This window comes from Pan paniscus, chromosome 12 (genome assembly GCF_029289425.2).
Source record: "Pan paniscus chromosome 12, NHGRI_mPanPan1-v2.0_pri, whole genome shotgun sequence".
Lineage (NCBI taxonomy): Eukaryota > Metazoa > Chordata > Mammalia > Primates > Hominidae > Pan > Pan paniscus.
Window position 1 is genome coordinate 61,331,379 of NC_073261.2, and position 20,721 is coordinate 61,352,099.

Sequence of the window (20,721 nt, forward strand, 5' to 3'; positions counted from 1 at the left end):
TGCCCTTTTAGCCCAATCCCACTGGGTAAGAGGCCTGGTGGGTCCCTTCCTGTGCACAGGCCCATAGTGGTTCTGTTGTCGTAACGGTCCCCTCAGCAAGCAACTCAGGCCTGGCTCTGACTGTTCTATCCTAGAGAACAGCAAGTCAGGGCATGCCCAGGCCTCAGCTGGGCACTGGAAGAATGCCCTCCAAGATGCTTGGCTCTGCCTGGCAGAGGAGGCAGGACCCTCTCTTTTCTTTTCTTTTTTTCTTTTTTCTGAGACAGGGTCTTACTCTGTCACCCAGGCTAGAGTGCAGTGGCATGATCTCAGCTCACTGCAGCCTCGACCTCCCTGGGCTCAGGTGATCCTCCCGCCTCAGCCTCCTGAGTAGCTGGGACTACAGGCACATGCCACCACGCCTGGCTAATTTTTCTATTTTTAGTAGAGACAGGGTTTCACCATGTTGCCCAGGCTGGGACCCTCTCAAAGCACAGAAACCACATCCAGGCTGTGGAACAGGTGAGAGCTACTTGTTCCAAGGATGGCCAGTGACCAAAGAGAAAGAGATCAGCAACTCTCCTCAGGCTGGCCTGGGTTATGCTGCACCTGGTGATGGAGGGAAGCTGTGGAAAGCTGGTGGGTAACAGTGGTAGGGTAAGTGTAACACAGCATGTGTGCACATGAGAGCGAGAGACAATCAGCAGGCAGGCAGGCGAGGGAGCACAGGCCGAGCACTCAGGGAAGGATGATGATTTGGGAGCTGAATCTGCAAACAGGACCATTCCAACACAAAGAGGTTCAGGAACAACAGAGGGACATCACCCTCAGCCTAAGCATGCCAGCAAAAGTTGATGCTGAGAGCCCTGGTGGGATGGGGTAGGGGGCCAAAAAGCCAACAGGAGGAAGACCAATGCTTGGAGGACGTGGAAGGGGAGGTAACGGAACCATGAATGCCCAGGATGTCGGCAGCCACCCGGAGTGCACTGGGCCAACCTCAAAGCTTAAACGTGGGCAGAAATGGCCTTGTTTCCTTAGTCAGGAGGCAAAGAGATGGTAAGAGGAGATGCTGGTGGAGAGCCTGCAAAGGGGGAATGGCTGCGGGCTCATCTTACTCAGCTCACATGCTGGGAAATACCACCTAGATGGGCACTGCACACACTGAGGACGCCTTGCACTGGAATCCAAGAGGGCCCTTCCCTACCCTGCCTGATGGGGCATGCCAGGCTCCAGCCTGATTCAGAAGTGACCCTGGAGAAGAGCATGCCCTTCGCACGGACGCTCGTCTAGTTCCCACAACCACCAGGTGGGGCAGGAACTAATCAGAAGATTATTTTTGACAGGTAATATACAGCTCAAATGTAAAATGCACAACAGATGTAAGTCTCTCTCCGCCCTTGTCCCCCATTCCTTTCCTAAAATGAGCCAGGGCAGGCAGAACATCTATGACAGTGCCTGGCATGGTATGGACACTAAGTGTTGGCTGTTGTCATTAGTGTCATGGGGAGGCATGGACAGAATCAGTGTAACAGGTCACCTTACAAGGAAGGACAAAGGAGCCAAATGGGAGAAAAAGCAGCCCATTTTTAAATACAAATCAAATAAAATATTTACTACTAGATACTCCCACAAAATCAGGGAATCAGCCTTACTAGTTTTGTGTATGACCCTTGTTTCCTGATGCAAATATCTATTTTCATCCTTCCCCCCCCCTTTTTTCCCCCAGAAACTGAGTCTTGCTCCATCACCCAGGCTAGATAGAGTTCAGCGGTGTGATCTCAGCTCACTGCAACCTCCACCTCCCAGGTTCAAGCGATTCTCCTACCTCAGCCTCCTGGCTAGCTGGGACTACAGGCGTGCGCCACCATGCCTGGCTAATTTTTTTATATTTTTAGTAGAGATGGGGTTTCACCATGTTAGCCAGGCTGGTCTTGAACTCCTGACCTCAGGCAATCCACCCACCTCCCAAAGTGCTGGGATTATAGGCATAAGCCACTGTACCAGGCTTATCCTTCCCTCCCTTTTTTTTTTACATAAAAGTAGCAAACTGTATAGGTCATACTATTCAGAACCTTGGTTTTCTTTTCTCTACAAAAAATATCTAGGGGCTCATTCCTAAGCAATACAGCAGGTCCTTCAGTAACATCACTTGGTACGATATCTTTTTTTTTTTTTGAGACAGAGTCTCACTCTGTTGCCCAGGCTGGAGTGCACTGGTGCGATCTCAGTTCACTGCAACCTCCGCCTCCCTGGTTCAAGCAATTCTCCTGCCTCAGCCTCCCAAGCAGCTGGGATTACAGGCATGTGCCACCATGCCCAGCTAATTTTTGTGTGTGTGTATGTATGTGTGTGTGTGTGTATATATATATATATATATATATATATTTTTTTTTTTTTTTTTTTTTTTTTTTTGAGACAGAGTCTCACTCTGTCTTCCAGGCTGGTGTGCAGTGGTGTGATCTCGGCTCACTGCAACCTCTGCCTCCTGGGTTCAAGCAATTCTCTGCCTCAGCCTCCCGAGTAGCTGGGATTACAGGCACCCGCCACCACACCTGGCTAATTTTTATATTTTTAGTAGAGATGGGGTTTCACCATCCTGGCCAGGCTGGTCTTGAAATTCTGACCTTATGATCCACCTGCCTCAGCCTCCCAAAGTGCTGGGATTACAGGCGTGAGCCACCGTGCCTGGCCAATTTTTGTATTTTTAATAGAGACGGGGTTTCGCCATCTTGGCCAGGCTGGTCTTGAACTTCTGACCTCGTGATCCACCCGCCTCAACCTCCCAAAGTGCTAGGATTACAGGTGTAAGCCACACCGCCCAGCCGGTCCAATGTCTTTTCATTATATCATTGATAAGAAACCCTGATTCCTGACTGAGGTCACTGTCTGTATGGAGTGTGCACATTCTCCCCATGTCTGCCTGGATGATATCCAGTTCATCTGGATACTCGGGTTTCCTCCCACATCCTGAAAACATATACTTAGGTGAATGGGGCTGACTACATGGTCCTGGTCTGAGTGTGGGTATATGAGTGAGCGTGCCCTGCCATGGGATGACGTCCTGCCCATGATTGGTTCCCTCCTTACACCCTCAGCTGCTGGGACAGGCTCCAGCTACCTGCGAACTTGAACCCATTTGAGTAAGCAGGTAAATCATAATCTTGTGTTTTTTTTTTTTTTTTTTTAAGATGAAGTCTCGGTTTGTCACCTAGGCTGGAGTGCAGTGGCGTGATCTTGGCTCACTGCAACCTCCGGCCCCTGGCTTCAAGCAATTCTCCTGCCTCAGCCTTCTGAGTAGCTGGGACTACAGACACTCACCACCATGCCTGACTAATTTTTGTATGGGGTTTCACCATGTTGGCCAGGCTGATCTGGAACTCCTGACCTCAAATGATCCGCCCTAGTTGGCCTCCCAAAGTGCTGGGATTACAGGCATGAGCCACCACGCCTGGCTCATCTTACTTGTTTTTATTCATCTTTCATAAATGTATGTACAGCTCACATTTATTTCAATATTTAATTTAAAAGTGTTTTAGTCTTTATTTAGAAGTTTGGTGATGCTTTCATGACCAGAAATATGCCATAGGAGCTTAACTCTTATTTATATCAATTAGACTACGGTAAAATTGGTTTCGTTATATGTCCTTTCAAGTGGCAGAGTCACGGTTTCCAAGAACTTACTGACGACATCAAGTGAGGACTTACCGTACAAAGACAGCTTCCTCTTTCTTTTTCATTACTGACCAGTACTGTATTCTGGTGTAAGGACGCACTAGTTTATTTCACCAGTCCCTTATTAGTGGACATTTGGGTTATTTCTAGTCTTTTTTGCTAGTCCAAACAATGCTATGATGAGTCACTATGCACACACATTTGTGCTGGCACATCCTCAGCATAAATTGCAGAAGAAGAGCTGCTGAGGCGAAGGGTGCTTTTGGCACACACTGCCAAGTGGCCCTCTGCTGAGTGGTATCACTCTACACTCCACCAGCACATGTGAGGGCCAGTTCCCACGGGAGCCAGGGTCTTTAATCCTCACGTCACAGATGGGGAAACGAAGGCTCTGAGTGAGACAAGTCCAGGACTGCCCAACTCCAGAGCCCAAGCTGTTTATGAGCCAACTGGGGAATAAGTGATCAAACAGTTAAGCCACAAAGCAGAAGAGAGAGAAGACTGGTGGAAGGACAAAGAGAAGAGTGACAAGTCTTGCTGAGACAGAGATCTTACGGAGCCACATCCTCACCTTGTGGCTCATTAAGAAACTGCACATGAAGACGTTTACAGGCAAGTTTTGTTTTCATAAGTAGGGGAACAGCTGCGCCCGTGAGCTAGAAAAACCAGGGTGAAGGCTGGGTATAGCCCATAATTCCCAATTGCTACTTCTTGCTCCATTTCTTTTTTTTTTTTTTTTTGAGACGGAGTCTCGCTTTTTCGCCAAGGCTGGACTGCAGTGGCGCTATCTCGGCTCACTGCAAGCTCCGCCTCCCGGGTTCACGCCATTCTCCTGCCTCAGCCTCCCGAGTAGCTGGGACTACAGGCGCCCACCACTGCACCCAGCTAATTTTTTGTATTTTTAGTAGAGATGGGGTTTCACCACATTAGCCAGGATGGTCTCGATCTCCTGACATCGTGATCTGCCTGCCTCGGCCTCCCAAAGTGCTGGGATTACAGGTGTGAGCCACCACGCCCGGCCTCTTGCTCGATTTCTAAAAACTCTCTCAATGGCTAGAGATCCCCCACACCCCTCACTAAAGGGTGCGATCTTGAGACAAGGTGCTGGAATAAGGTGATGATGGGGCAAGGGAGGGGTGCAAACAAATTATCCCTTTGTTTTGATCATGTATTTTTTATTTATCTTGTCTAGATCTCATTATTCAAAAAAGAAGGTATCTATTTAGCCTGGAGAGATAGGGAGTGGTGAGCTATTAGAAACTATTCAGTTGACATCCCTAAGTAACTTACAAGGATACACACAAACCTAAACTAGGTTAGTAGTGTGGCCAAAGTCCCTTCAGCAACCAGGTAAGAAGATCTGAAATTCAATGATTTTCAAGGAAATTGTACGTCTGTAAAGACGGAATGAAGGTAGTTACTTTCTTAGACTGGATAAACAGTCCCTTCATAATCTTATTAATCTGCCTGACAAATCATGCTTTTCCCCATTATACAAGTTTATTATGAGAACCAAGACAGACACATGTGAAAGAAAATAAAAACCAATCTATAATGCATTCAAAACTGTCTATGAAATGTTACCAAAATGCAACGAAAGGGAGAAATCAGTTGGGATAAAAATAATAGGGGAAAACTTCCTGAAGTAATGACTGAAGACAAACCTCTTTTAAAACAGCAATCATGCCGAAGAAAACACTGGCCCAGGCTATGATAAACGCACAAGTTTTGGATTCCTAGGACTCAACCCTGTCTGCATCTGTCAGGTGGCCATCTGTAACACTGCATGAAGGTCTGGTCTTCATTTCCATAGACCGAGATTTTACATATCATTCCTCCTAACCCTCTGGGGTAGGGGTGGGGGCGACAGATTCAGGTTGCACCTTCTAATAAGAGACAGCTTATCCTTCTCAGACTGGTGAATAGCACTTGTTGTCTTGGACCCACACAGTCTCCCAGGTCATCAGCTTTAAACAATTTCCTAATGTGGGGCCTCCCGTTCTCGGATCACACATTTTACAGTGTTCCTGGAGGCTAGCAGCTCCATGATGGGGCACAGGCCCCCGTCTCCTCCCAAATGAAGGAAGTGCCAGGAGGTTGGACTGAATGACAGGAGACATCAGAGCACAGACAGTGAACTCAACCTTACCCTCTGAGAAAGGTCTGTACACACCAGAACTGCCTTGTCCTTTGTCAAACCAAGAGACAAGCCACATAAGCTTCAGGATATTCTAGGGACCATCTGGACTTTGCTATTAAAATTCTGTTAGTTTCCAGAACCTGAAGAGGCTGTATGATCCACCAGATATAATTAGGAGTGATGTAGGCTTGGCTTACTCTTGCCCTACAGTAAAAATACGCCCACAAATCATGCATGTGGTAACACAAACTCTAAGCCTGGACATCTGACCCTTCTTCGTATATGCTGCATCACCCTAGGACACTCCTGTCACAGCTGCCGGGCTTCCTCCCACTCACTTCTGTCCAAGATGGAGAGAGGAGGACTGGGAACTGTGGGAGGGGTGAGGCTCTGCTCTTGCTCTTGACTAAACCCCTCAAACAGATCAATGACCAACTAGAGAGCAATCCTCCTTTCAACAAAAAAGGACCTCCCGTAGGACTATTTTTTTTTTTAGATAGAGTCTCGCTCTGTCGCCCAGGCTGGAGTGCAGTGGCACGATCTTGGCTCACTACAACCTCTGCCTCCCGGGTTCAAGGGATTCTTGTGCCTCAGCCTCCCAAATGGCTGGGATTACAGGCATGCACCACCATGCGTGGCTCATTTTTTGTATTTTTAGTAGGGACAGGGTTTCAATATGTTGCCAGGGCTGGTCTCGAACTCCTGAGCTTAGGCAATCCACCCGCCTAGGCCTCCCAGAGTGCTGGGTTTACAGATATAAGCCATCACGCCCCGCCTCTTTTTTTTTTTTTTTTTTTTTGAGATGGAGTCTCACTCTGTCGCCCAGGTTGGAGTACAGCAGCGAGATCTTGGCTCATTGCAACCTCTGCCTCCCGGGTTCAAGCAATTCTCCTGGCTTAGCCTCCAAAGCAGCTCGGACTCCAGGCGCGTGCCACCATCCCCGCTAATTTTTCTATTTTTAGTAGATACGGGGTTTAACCATGTTGGCCAGGCTGCCCTCGAACTCCCGGCCTCAAGTGACCTGCCTGCCTCGGCCTCCCAAAGTGTTGGACTTACAGGCGGGAGTCACCGCACCTGGCCAGGACTCTAAGTCGTGAGCTCCCTTTGAAACAATCTCATTTATACCAACTTTGCCCAGGGAGCTCTGTTCTGGCAAGGGCTCGTCTCTTACCTGAGCGCACAGTCACCTGTGCCAGCCACAGAGGCCAGGTGTTGCTAGACTGAGCAAGCCCTATGAATTCAGGGCCAAAACCTCCAAACTTGTTTTCACAGGAGGCCACAGGAATAAGTGATAATTGCCATGAACACACAGTGGCAGAACCTGCCCAGAGAACCAAAGAGGCTTTCCATGCTGCTCTTTCTCCAATAACATGAAACTGTGCACAAGGAAACAGAAGGCAGGACCCAGCAGAGCTTGCTGGAAGAACTCTGGGGGAACTAGATTTATGGAATAAAGGAGCTTAAAGGCAGAGGCCAAGCAGGCATGGGAGGTCACATGAAAGGAGGTAAAGACACGTAGGGGAAGCCAACAAAGGGGCCAGTCACAAAAGGTGACTGAGGCCTGCTTCAGGGTGGCGTGGGTGCCAGGAAAACTGTGGCTGGAGGCCTGAGACTGGGAGGCCAGCAGCAAAGAGCAACTGCTGCTCCACCTGCTCCCGCCCGGCTGGGAAGTCCCCCTGGAGCCCCACAGTCCCCCACACCAGCCCTGTCTTTCACTGTGGGATAGGTCACTCTGAGCACTTTGTCCCCCTTCTCTGCAGGTAAAATCAAAGTAAAGTGAAAATGAAGAAAAGACTCAAAGCTACGGAGGGTAGACTGTGTCTGCTGTGGCTTGGCCATGGGCCGAGGCCATCCCCAGGATCCTTGGGCACCGGGAGCCCCTTCTTTTCTCCCCAGGGCTGCTTCTGGAAGTTTTGCTTAGAGTCAAAAGAACAGAAGGAATCTCCCAGGGCCCTAGGAGGAGCCAGTGGGTCCCTGTACATCGACGCGGTAGGGAGGGCTGTGGGCTAGGCTGCTTGGCTGTCTGTTCCCTCGCCTTCTCACTCACTTATCTGTTGGCTGACTGACCAGGGCTACCAGACAGCCTCCCAGCAAGGCCAATGTTCTCATTTACAAGGCAAGGTCTTTAGGTAGCCCTTTTTTTTCTTTTTTTTAATTTGAGATGGAGTCTTGCTGTGTTGCCCAGGCTGGAGTGCAGTGGTGCTATCTCACTGCAACCTCCACCTCCCAGGTTCAAGCAATTCTCCTGCCTCAGTCTCCTGAGTAGTTGGGATTACAGGCACCCACCACCACACCTGGCTAATTTTAGTATTTTTAGTAGAGACAGGGTTTCACCATGTTGGCCAGGCTGGTCTCAAACTCCTGACCTTATGTGATCCTCCTGCCTCAGCCTCCCAAAGTGCTGGGATTACAGGCGTGAGCCACTGCGCCCAACCTAGATAGCCTTTAAAGAGATGTAAGTCACATCTACAAGGAGCTTGACTGAGTCCCAGCTACTCCTCCCCTCAACCCCAAGCTCTCTGGCCTCCTCAACAGTCAGCAGAGTGTCCATGTGTAACAAAGCTCAACGTACAAGGATGCTGAGGGCTGAATATGTCAATCAACAGCACCTTTTTTCTCACTAAAGAGCAAAGCAGAAAAACACCTTCCTTATAACAAAAATCACTGTCAGAAGAGGCTATACCTGGACCACATGGGTGCATTTCCACAGACCACTGCTTTTACTATACTGACAGTTTTTATTTTTATTCATTTATTTTTTTTAAGAGACGAGGCCTCGCTATGTTGCCCGGGCTGGTCTCAAACTCCTGAACTCAAGCAATCCTCCCTCCTTGGCCTCCCAAAATGCTGGGATTACAGGTATGGGCCACTGTGCCCGGCCCTGACACTTTTTTGTGAGGTCATCAGGCTGCACGTATGAAGACTGAGAAGAATCTTACCGCTCTCAAGAGATACTATTAAGATTGCCACTCACTGTACCGTAGCATTCTCTTTGGAGAAGCCATGGGAGAATTCTCTGGCCTCAATAACAGAAACAGCTGTCTCCATTCAGCAGACATTTTCACTTTATAAATACTGGCAAAACTGATAAAAAAAAATTTCCCTCTTTGCTTTGGCTGCTACAAAGCTCAGGGCCAAATACGCAATCTCACCTGAGTAAAAGGCATAGGACAGAGAGGTACTTGCCTTTTTGTGCTAATTTCTTCCTTGACTTTCTCCTATTTTTTTTTCACTCCATGTGCCTCAATTGCTGTTATTAAAAATCTTGTTACATCAAAGTATGTTGGAACAATTCCTCAAATAGTTTTTTTTTTAACAAGATAGAGAAATTGTTAAAACAAAAAATAGAAAAAAGCTCCTAAACCCAAGATTTTATTCCAATACCATAAGAAAATAAAACCCATTTACCCAATACTTCTAAAAAGCAAATGTAGATACTAGGGGTTAGCACTTCACTATCAAAGTGTGATCCAGCACCAGCAGCATCTGCATCACCTCAGAGCTCGTTGGGAATGCAGATTCTCAGGTCCTGCCCCAGAACCTTGGAATGAGAACCTGCATTTTAGCAATATCTCCAGATGACTTGGTAAGAAAAATGTTTCAGAAGCACTGGGTTGGTAACTAAGGCTGTTTCAGCACCCTGAGAAGGAACAACTAAAATAGCTTTACAACCATTCCTTGGGTGCCTATATGCCAGCCACACACAAGAAGAAAATTTATGGCCCTTGTCTTCAAGGCCTTTGCAACAGGACATTAGAAAAGGCTTACACCTTGTGGCAGGTTTTTAATGGCTAATTATAGAATACCACAGCTGAAAGGGAGTCCCCAGAAATAATAGTATTCCCTAGAAAGAATTTGAGATTCATGATGGCTATGTTAAAAACAGAATCACAGACCTGAATTTCTCCTGTGCCAGTTACAAGTGAGGAGGGGAAAGGTATTTGTTTTGGAAACTGGAAATAATTTAAGAGAAACCAATATGCCAAGGGAGCTTACAGCTACAAGGAAATGTGCAACTTAACCTGTTTCCTGTAACCAGAAAGTGGTGCAGGAAAACCTGGAAGTGACGCAGTGTCCCCCAGGAGTTGTATCTGACACTTCTAGCTGGCAGACAGGTCTAAAGCTAACAGGAACATTTCTTGGGCTTTTCACAATGTTGGTGAACAACATTAAAGATAGGAGACAGTTTCTTCATGAGAACAGATTTAAGTTATAAGGAGAGTCCACCTCCATAAGCTCTGCTTCTTTCTGGATGGATCAACCAGGTAAAGATTTTTTGTCAGCCACATGAGGCCCCCATCTATTTAGCTCCTCTGATTTTACATGACCATTTCAGATAACAGACCCCGTTAAGAATGTATCAAGTACTACTGTAACTCTTGGCCAAATTGCTATTTGGCACCAAATCAATTTTTAGTTGGTGGTGAGACTCCAGACACATAAACAGATAATCTTCTACGGAATACTTTCACTGTGGAAAGAGAATCAGGAAAGGCTAAAGGGATGTTTAAAAATCAGACATCAGGCTGGGCATGGTGGCTCACGCCTGTAATCCCAGCACTTTGGGAGGCTGAAGTGGGCGGATCACCTGAGGTCAGGAGTTCAAGACCAGGCTGGACAACATGGCGAAACCCCGTCTCTACCAAAAATACAAAAATTAGCGGAACACGGTGGTGGGTGCCTGTAATCCTAGCTACTCGGAAGGCTGAGGTAGGAGAATTGCTTGAACCCGGGAGGAAGAGGTTGCAGTGAGCTGAGATTGTGCCATTGCACTCCAGCCTGGCCAACAAGAGTGAAACTCCCTCTCAAAAAAAAAAAAAAAAAAAAAAAAAAAAAAGGAAAAAAATCAGCCATCGGATAAGGTGTCAGGCACCGTGGCTCATGCCTGTAATCGCTTGAGCCCAGGAGTTCAAGACCAGCCTGGGCAATATAGAGAGACATCATCTCTACAACAAAATAGAAAATTAGCTGGGCCTGGTGATGTGCACCTGTGATCCCAGCTACTTGGGAGGCTGAGGTGAGAGGGACTGGACCCCAGGAGGTTGAGGCCACAGTGAGTTGAGATCATGCCACTGTACTCCAGCCTGGGTGATGGAGTGAGACCCTGTCTCAAAAAAAGGGATCGGATAAGGACCAAAAAACAGAGAGATCCTGAAGGGTCAAGTACTATACAGATATTTCATATTGGTGAGTGTATTCAAGTATCCATTTATTTTTCTCCTAACGACTGCTAACAGCTAACAGCTACTGATCATTTTCTTTGTGCCAGGAACTATATTAGGCACTATACATCAATATCTTATTTAATCCTAATAACTCACCACACAGGTATTACTATTATTCCCATTTTTAAGGATGAGGAAACCAAGGCACAGAGAAGTTAAATAACTTAATGACACGCCTGTAATCCCAGCACTCTGGGAGGCAGAGGCAGGAGGATTGCTTGAGCCCAGGAGTTCAAGACCAGCCTGGACAACATGGCAAGACCCCCATCACCATTAAAAAAAAAAAATCAGAGTTAGTAACATGGCAGAGCTAAAGCCTGTTTGACTTAGAGAGCCTGAGCTTAGCTGCCTTCCTAACCTGTAAGAATAACTCGCTCAAGAAGTTAAATAAATGTTTCTGTTGTGTCACCTTTAGACTACCACGCTGATTTTGTTTCCTTTTGGCTTCCTTCCATCACTGAGTGCCTTTTATGTTCCAAGCATTGTGCTAGGGGCTGGGGAAACCACAATACAGTGTGATGAGTAAAAACAGAGGCTGCAGAAGGTAGCCCAAAAAAGGGAGGAGTTATCAGTCGCAGGGTGGGGAAGTGCTTTAAAAAGCTTTGCGCAAAAGAGGTTAAACTGAATTCCTTGGGTTTTTTGTTGTTGTTGTTTTCTAAGTGGGCCAGAATTGACTCAACAGAGGGTGGGAAAGGGGAATGGAGGGAACAAAGTAAAAAGTGGTGACTTCTAGATCTTTCAACTAAACCCAAGGCAAACTGACCCAACAACCTTTGTTACACACTTTAACACAACACTCTTCATACCCTAGATCTGAGAACTGTTACCAGATTATTTACAAACGCTACCTCCCTTCGTGGTCCTGATGAATTCCCAGTGAGGTCCAATCTGCCCTGGCAGGTTTCCGCTCATTTTTGTTACAAACAATACACTAAACCCAACCTACTAATCATCAAGGGCCTGGAACAGGTTTTGGACATTCGTCCCCAGGCTGCTGAGAACTGTTCTAGTGATGACAGTTAGAAAGGGGAGCCCTCCGAGGCAAAAAAAATGAGACATCTTGATTTTTTCTCTCCGCATCTGGGCGCTGCTGCATCCACGGCGATAAGAAGACATCACTGGTCTCCATCTTTCCAGGGGAAAAGGCCCGAGCTGCATTAGCCCCGACTGGGGAGCTGGGTAAACAGCCCACGCCCGGGAGAGGCCTGAGGGAAAGTGACCTCCCCCGGGGCCCAGGCCGACCAGCGGCGCAGCTGCTCGGCCGCCAGATGCGCGGACTCGCGCGCTCCCTCGCCGCGCCCGGGCATTCCCAAGCCCAGCCGCCCGCCTCGGCCCCGACCCCTCGGCCGCCACAGCACACGCCGTTCCGCTCGCAAGATGGAGGCGAAGGCACGAGGCGCCCCCGCCCCCCAGGGAGCCTTTGTGCCCTTGCCGGCGGGGACGCGAGGCCAGACGGCCCGCACCGCAAGGGCTCCGCAGGCACCGAAGAGACGCGGGGGAGGGGGCCGGGCCGCGCGCGCGGATCTAGCCCGGGCCACCGCCCCCAGCGCCGCGGGCACCCCCGACACCAGCACCCGCACGCGGGACACTGCCTACCTACCGCACCGCGAACGCTTCGCACGTCCGGAGCGGTCTCAGCAGCCCCATGCGCTGGCCCCGAGCTTGCGAACCCTGACTGCAACTGCGGCCCTCCAACCGGAGCCCAAAACGCGCAGGGCAGGACCGAGCGCCAACCACGCCCTTCGGCCGCGCTGACCACGCCCTTCTTCCCGCCCCTTCTCCCTCCGCGGGAGGGCTTTCGGCAATTTCGCGCAGCGAATCGCAGCCCTAAGTCCGCGGCTCCACCAATACGTGGACGTTTCTGCAAGATGAGCCCGCCCCCTACTTCGTCCTGGCCTATGGGAAGCCGGGACTTCTTCAGCGGCTGTCCTCCCTCGCTTTTGGAGCTCCGACCTCAGCTTCGCCTGCGAGCTGGGTTGTGTAAAGGCGGGTCATTTTGGGGCGCTTAGGGGTGGGTGCCGGGGGGCGCGCTTTCCCGCGTGAAGATCGCTCCAGGAGTCATGCGTACATTCGTTCATTTTGCTCTGGACGCACTGATGTTCCCGGCTTGCCGCCGCGCCGCAGTCACGAGGCTCTCCGAACGCCTTTCACTGTGTTTCTGTTTACATTCGCGTCTGCAAGACCCGGCGGCGCGACCGAGGCCCGAACAGGTGCTGCGAGGAGGGGCGGGGAGCCAGTGCTGAGGGGAGCTCCCCAGGCCGGGTGGTTGAAGACAGCTTCTGGGGGGAGGTGGAGCTCTGGCTCGTGGAGAATGGGAAGGGTGTGGAAAATGAACTGGTAGCTGCTTAGCGACTCTGAGCAGCCTGCTCTGATGGGAAATCGGTGATGGAGTCGGAGGGAAGTCGGAGGCAGCTTCTGGGAGGCCAGGATGCTCACTCTCTCCCCTGCCAGCATGGGACCTAGTAACTTTCATACATCTCTATCTATCTATCTATTTTGCAAAGATGGGGTCTTGCTGTGTTGCCCAGGCTGGGCTTGAACTCCTGGACTCAGACGATCCTCCCGCCTCGGCCTCCCAAAGTGCTGGAATTACAGGTGTGAGCCACTGCATCCCATCCCCTAGGAGCTTAATGACACTGCCCTTTAGCTTTTACTGCTTATTAGAATCCGGAGGCATAGAGGAACTACCACCAGGGTGGCGTGGGGAAGGGGCCCTCCCTTCTGATGATTTTCTCTCAGCAGCACTTTCAGCAATCTGGCTTCAACTGAATATCTCCCCAGTTCATAAAACAGGCGTCTGTAAATGTCAACCCCAGCTGGGTGCAGGGTACAAATTTTTTCCTACAGAGCTCTTGAGTCCCAGGTAGTTTAGGAGACAAGGACTTGTTTGGTTTTCCCAGACCTGTCAGGACAGCTCAGAGGTTTTGTCTAACCCAGGGGCCACAAACTTTTGACAACAGCAGCAGCTAGCCCACAGATGGTTTTATTTGGGCATCGCATAGCTTTTCTTTGTTTGTTTGCTTTTGTTTTTTAATAAGAATTTGAATCCCACCAACACCACTGGTCCATTAAGTAACAGCCAGCCTTCACACATTTGCTGCCTACCTGAAGGCATTTGTGTTTGTGACCCTTGATCTTTTCTATACACAGAAGACCTCCAGTGGAGTCACCTAATCCCACAGCCAAGTCACCCCTGCTGGACAGAGAACTGTACAAAGTCCAAACAGGCGTACATATCCTGTATGGTTTCCTCATCTATAAAGAGAGGGGATAGGATGAAGGAGTCTCAAGGTTCCTTTTGGTTCTGATGTTCTGTAATTTTGTGTTGTGAGCAGCTTTTGTTTTTGCCTGACGGGAAAACTTTCCTTTGGGGAATTGTCTGCAGTCCGCTGGGTCAGATGGTTCTTTAGCACCACACTTCTCTGGTCTCCCAAGGCAGGATGGGTGTGGAGAAGGGGAGGTGTGGAACCCAGGCCTGGCCAGCTATAGTCTCCCTCCTCTTGTTTTCAGATTTCCCCAGGGATGCGCACATGACCAAACCTGAGATGATCTGAGCCCTTGTCGGGGATTTTAGAGAATGAGGCTGGGAGAAAGAGGCTCTTTCTTTTGGTGTTTCTGAGCGTGGGAAAAGTAGGCCCAGAGCTGTCTGTAGTTATACTCCTTGCACCAGCAATGCTGGAGAACCAGGCCTGGAAATGTTAGGAACCAGCTAAGCCATCCTGCTTTGGTACTCTGATTAGGGTGCGTACCAGCTCCTTTGGTGGTGACATGAATTATTTTTCAACTCTTCTCACTTAAGATTCAAGTTTTGGGAAGGACCATTTACTTGGCCTAGTCTAGGTTATGTGTCTGTGTTCTAATTGCCAATAGGCAAAGAGAGTTCTGATTTCTACTGTGGCTTCTAGTCTGGGAGGCCTAGCCTCATACCAAGACTCAGTGTGTGGGGGCCTCCCCTCAAATAAGAAGAATGAGACGCTGGGTTGCCAAAAGTTGCTTCACTATAGTCCGTCTCTTAGGCTGCCCAACATTCACAGAAGTGCTTTCAAAGGTAAATGAAAATGCTGCCATCCAACAAAATGCGAGCATCTCTCCTATAACAAAATTTACTTATCCCTTCCCCAAAGCAGGGCATCTCAAAATCTCCTCATTTACTGTATTTGGCCCAAGTCCAACTTCTGTAGGTGATGTTCCATTCTTCCTTTCAGTTTCATCATCATCCCATCCCATCGTTGTAATGTGTAGACTAAATTGTAAAGTTAAGCATCACTGATAGACTTTAGATACAATTGTGAAAAGAAAGGAAATGAAAGAAAAGGACAATAGCTAAAAACTCCATTTATATATAATACAGCAAGAAGGGAAATACTGTTAGAGGTTACGATCTTCATTTTTGTAACTGGTAATGAAGCTTTATTGTCATTTACAATTTTCCTTCTCCGCTAACCATTCCAGGTCCCTCTTTCCTTCACGCAACCCCTCAGCTGGCCAGGATTCTTTGCCTGGTTGGGTTAAGCAAGCTTTTGTTCTTGAGGAGGTTGCCTGTAGGTAGGTTGTCTGTAGTTTGTCTGTAGGTGGTACAGTACATTGCCATCAACTTGTGCCCTGGCATGAGAGTGATGAGGTGCCTCAGGAGATCTCCTGTGTTCTATTACTGCTCCTCTTGCCTCCGTGGTGTAACAGCAACCCCACTTCCTCCTGAGAGTCAAAATCAGTCACCAAACAACATGTGACCTGTGGCATGAGGAGACCACATCAATTTCAGTTCTCAGTTAATAGGAACCATTGTTGTAGGTTCTGGTTAAAGCATTGTACTAAAATATCTAAACCAGCTAGTTTGAGGAAAAGCAAAGTATAAATTTTGAGAAGAATCATTAGGTATGATTTGAGAAATATCACACCCATTGTTACCAGCAATGATATTCTGCTGTGGAAGAAACTATTGGTCATTGGTTCAGAGTTTTGTCTCCCAGTGGGCACTTGAACTAATTTTTTTTTTTTAATTAAAATTTTTGGTCAGCTGGTGGCTTCTTGCTTGGTGGCCAGGAGCCAGATTTCATTCTGGGCAGGAGCAAGGCGCAGCCAGTGGGAATGCAGGAGAGGCCAGGTGCGTGTTTTGGGACTTTCAGAGCAGCAGCCTGGGAACCAGCAGAGAAGATTCCGTCTTCCAGAGGTTGCCACTGTCTGCCAACTCACTTGTCTCCATCCTCAGTCATCTTTTAAAAGTACATAGCGACACTCTAGCTGTCTGGTTCTTCATGGGGAATGTAATTGAAGTCTGACATCATTCCTATTGCCCTGAAGTCTGAAACTTAGTGTCATTCTCACTGAAAATTGCCTTGGAGTTTGACAAACTCTTTCCCCAGTGATATTGACAGGTTGTTTTGGTTTTGTTTTTGTTTTTGTTTTGTTTTTGAGACAGTGTCTCACTCTGTCACCCAGCTGGGGCTGGAGTGCAGTAGCGCGATCTTGGCCCACTGCAACCTCCACCTCCCAGGTTCAAGGGATTCTCCTGCTTCAGCCTCCCAAGTACCTGGGATTAGAGTCACCCACCACCACGCCTGGCTAATTTTTGTATTTTTAGAAGAGATGGTTTCATCATGTTGGTAAGGCTGTTCTTGAACTCCTGACCTCAGTTGATCCACCTGCCTTGGTCTCCCAAATTGCTGGGATTACAGGTGTGAGCCACCACACCTGGTCAGATCCGAGGTATTTTGAACTAAACAGAACAGCAACCAACATCCATATAAAGTAACTACAAGAAAAAAATTAAAAACCGTTTTAACTAATGAAAATTCTTCCCACCAACCACAATTCCGTCCAACAGCCAAAAAGCAGAGGAAAACTAACAGTACTCTTCATATGAATTAAATATCATTTAGTAAGCAGCTGCAGCTATAAAGAATACCAAAAATCAGACATTAAAAAATTCAAAATAGAAATGGACACAAAGCAGAAAACTATAAAATGAGAACTGATGAAATTCAGGAAAGAAGTAGAAGAAAAAGCCAAAATAATCTTGAGATATGGAAACTAAATTACATTGTGTCCACGGGAAAATAGGTTAGCCTTAAAAGTCAAGAAGGAACATTGAAAATAAATTTAAAACAGCCAAGAGAACCCAAAACAAATTTGGAAAAGAAGGAAAAATATTAGAAAAAAAGTGAGAGATATAGAAGATAGACAGAAGTTAACATATGCATCATTGAAGTCTCCAAAGAAAAGAAACATAACAATGAAACAAAGCTATAACTGAAGATAGTTTTCTGGATATAAAATAAAACATGAATTTTTGGGACCAAAGGTACCTTGAGAAAAACTGACTCAGTATCATTAGCCTCAGTGAAATGCAAATCAAAACCACAATTATAGCCACTAGGATGGCTATAATAAAAAAGGTAACGTGTTGATGAAGATGTGGAGAAACTGGAACTCTCATACATGGCTGGTAAGAATGTCAAATGGAGGCTGGGCACAGTGGCTCACACCTGTAATTCCAACTCTTTGGGAGGCTAACATGGTAGGATCGCTAGGGCCCAGCAGGTCAAGGTTGCAGTGAGCTGTGATCGTGCCACTGCACTCCAGCTTGAGCAACAGGGTGAGACCTTGTCTCAAAAGAAAGGAAAAAGAAAAAGTATGTCAAATAATACAGCCCCTTTGGAAAGCAGTCTGGAAGTTTCTCAAAAGATTAAGCATAAAGTTACCATATGACCCAGTAGTTCCATTCCTATATATGTATGCAAGATAAATTAAAACGTATGTTCATACAAAAACTTGTACATGATTGGTTATTGCAGCATTATTCACAAGAGCCAAAAAGTGGAAACAACCCAAATACCCATCAACTGATGAATGGGTAAGTAAAATACAGTATATCCATAATATGGAATGTTAAAATGGCAGTAAAATCAATGCTACAGAATGTAGACGGACATTTTTATACAATGTGGGTGAACCATGAAAACATGCCAAGTGAAAGAAGCCAGTCACAGAAGACCACATAGATGATTCCATTCGTATGACACATCCAGAATAGGCAATTCTATGGAGATGGTGGATTAGCAGTTACCTAGGGCTGCAAGAGTTGAGGGGAATAGGAAGTGACCACTAATGGGTAACAGTTTCTTTTAGGGGTAATGAACTAAATTTGATTGTTCTAAAATTGACTGTGATGATGCTTGCACAACTCTGTGAATAAACTAAAACCATAGAACTGTGTACTGTAAATGGGTGAACTGTATGGTAGGGAAATTAGATCTCAATAAAGCTGTTTTTTTTTTAAAAAAGATATAGAAGTCAACTTGAAGGACTTTTTTTTTCTTTTCTTTTTTTTCTTTTTGAAACAGAGTCTTGCTCTTTCTCCCAGGCTGGAGTGCAGTGGCATGATCTCAGCTGACTGCAACCTCTGCCTCCCAGGTTCAAGTGATTCTCCTGCCTCAGCCTGCTGAGTTATAGGTACTTGCCACCACACCCGGCTAATTTTTTTTTTTTTTTTTTTCCAGTAGAGACAGGGTTTCACCATGTTGGCCAGGCTGGTCTCAAACTCTTGACCTCTGGTGATCCATCTGCCTCAGCCTCCCAAAATGCTGGGATTACAGGCATGAGCTACCACACCTGGCCTTGAAGGACTTTTTCATTGGCCAAATTTGGGACAATCTGCAAATAAAAAATAATGTTAATTACGATTTAATTACATTTTAAGTATACTTGTATGTAAGTATATTTGAGATAATTATATACTTAAATGTATAATTAACTTCAACATAATTAGGTATATAGTTAAGTATATATGCTTAATATATGATTATATTTAAAATATGTTTATATATTAAATATATTAACAAGTATATTAATATATAGTACTATATAATAAATATGTTTAACATATATAAATATATAATAAATGTATTAAATGTTAATGTAAAATAAATATTTGTAATCTATAATTATAATTGATTATAATATAATAATTTTTTGAAAATCATGGTCCATAGTCAATCTCAAACAAAACATAAGAAAACAGAGAAAAAGAAAAGCTCATCTTTACAGAGTGATAACTGTAAGAGGAATGTTAGATTAGACATTTACCCTTTTGGAAACTCAAATGTAATAATTAACCAATTAACCAAGGTAAGGATTACTAATGAATGCTAAAACGATTGGGAAAAAAGTTTCTGGGAACAAGGTATTCACACAGACTCCCAAGTATTGCCCCACTGATTATTTACTAATTACAAAAGGGAAATTATGCATTTATAATGGAAAGATCAAGCAGTTACCACCATAACCAAGTGATCAAACATCACCAATAATGGGACTACCAGACATGTGCCTCCTAAGTAGAATTCTTTCCAAAAATATTTAACCTAACTTCCTGCTTACAGGAAATACAGTAGATACTGGTATAAGATGAACACCATTAGGAAGTAATCATCTCCAGAATATGGGATATTATGTAGCTGCACCAGACCAGTTTGGTTCAACTTTTACGTAACAAAAGTTATGAGTTGTTTTTCAGTTGCTAATGGAGCCTCAGGTCATGTAACCTGAGCAGGCCCAGGTGAACCAAGTGTGTAGCCACAGGGGGGAACCTAAGTGCTCAGAGGAGCAGGGACTGAATTAGGAAGTTGACACTGCATGGCTGGATCTACGATGCAATCAGATTGAGCTCTGGCATCACTCATTAGCAGGATCCAGTGAGATCATGCCTCCTGGCATTACCTCATTGCAAGATCCAGTCAGATCATGCCTCATTACCCTATGCTTATAAAACCTGACACAGCCTGGAGCTCAGGGAGGCATTGCTTTGGGAGCTATCTATACCCAGTGTTCTTTTTACTAGTTGTAAGTAATAAAATCCTCTTGTTAAATCCTCCTTGGTTGTGGCCATTGGTTGTCACTTACCAAGTGACCTAGCCCACCTGTTGTGTGGGCAACAGTTATACAAAACAATTGGCCTGAACTCTTAAAAAATGTCAACAGTATGGAAAAAAATACCCAGTAATAAATGGTATTGGAAGGAATGGTTCTAGATTAAAAGAGACTAAATAGATAATAACCAAAAACAATACAGGAAACTTGAGTGGATACTGGAGCAGGAAAAAAAAGAGCTATAAAAGGTATTTGGGGGATAACTGGAGAGAGCTGAATTTGGGCTGATATTAGATGATATTATAGCACAATTGTTAAATTTGAGGGGCGGTGATGACATTGTGGTTATGTGGAAAAATATTTTTATTCTTAGGAGATACATGCTGAAGTAATTAGAGGTGAAATGTTATAATATCTTTGTATTAGTCTGTTTTCACACTGCTGATACAGACATACCTGAGACTGGGTAATTTACAAAAGAAAGAAGTTTAATGGACTTACAGTTCCACGTGGCTGGGGAGGCCTCACAATCATGGTGGAAGGTGAAAGGCACGTCTCACATGGCAGCAGACAAGAGGAGAGAACTTGTGCAGGGAAACTCCCCTCTTTAAAACCATCAGATCTTGTGAGACGTATTCACTACCACAAGAACAGCATGGGAAAAACCTGCCCCCATGATTCAATTACCTCCCACAGGTTCTTCCCACAACATGTGGGAATTCAAGATGAGATTTGGGTGGGGACACAGCCAAGCCATATCAATCTTTAACTTAATTTTGGTTGTTTAACAAACAAAACTGTATATCTGTATTTGTAGCTATCTATCCAAGGGGGAGC

The 20,721-nt window shown here is 46.1% G+C and overlaps 1 protein-coding gene and 1 long non-coding RNA gene across 5 annotated transcripts in view; one reads left to right on the plus strand and one right to left on the minus strand.

Annotated features, from left to right (window-relative positions):
* CEP68 (centrosomal protein 68) overlaps positions 1-12,789 on the minus strand; it is a 30,697-nt gene extending 17,908 nt beyond the window's left edge. The window contains exon 1 of one of the 2 annotated variants that reach the window (XM_003830903.5): positions 12,613-12,789. The gene's annotated coding sequence lies outside the window, so the exon portion shown is untranslated. The remainder of the gene's footprint in view (positions 1-12,612) is intronic. The other variant, XM_034953275.3, reaches the window with a different exon arrangement.
* Positions 12,790-12,933: 144 nt separating this feature from the next.
* LOC129397160 (uncharacterized) overlaps positions 12,934-20,721 on the plus strand; it is a 66,351-nt gene continuing 58,563 nt past the window's right edge. For 2 of the 3 annotated variants that reach the window (XR_010109267.1, XR_008624348.2), the window contains exons 1-2: positions 12,934-13,226; positions 17,811-17,869. This is a non-coding gene — a long non-coding RNA (uncharacterized LOC129397160). The remainder of the gene's footprint in view (positions 13,227-17,810; positions 17,870-20,721) is intronic. The other variant, XR_008624347.2, reaches the window with a different exon arrangement.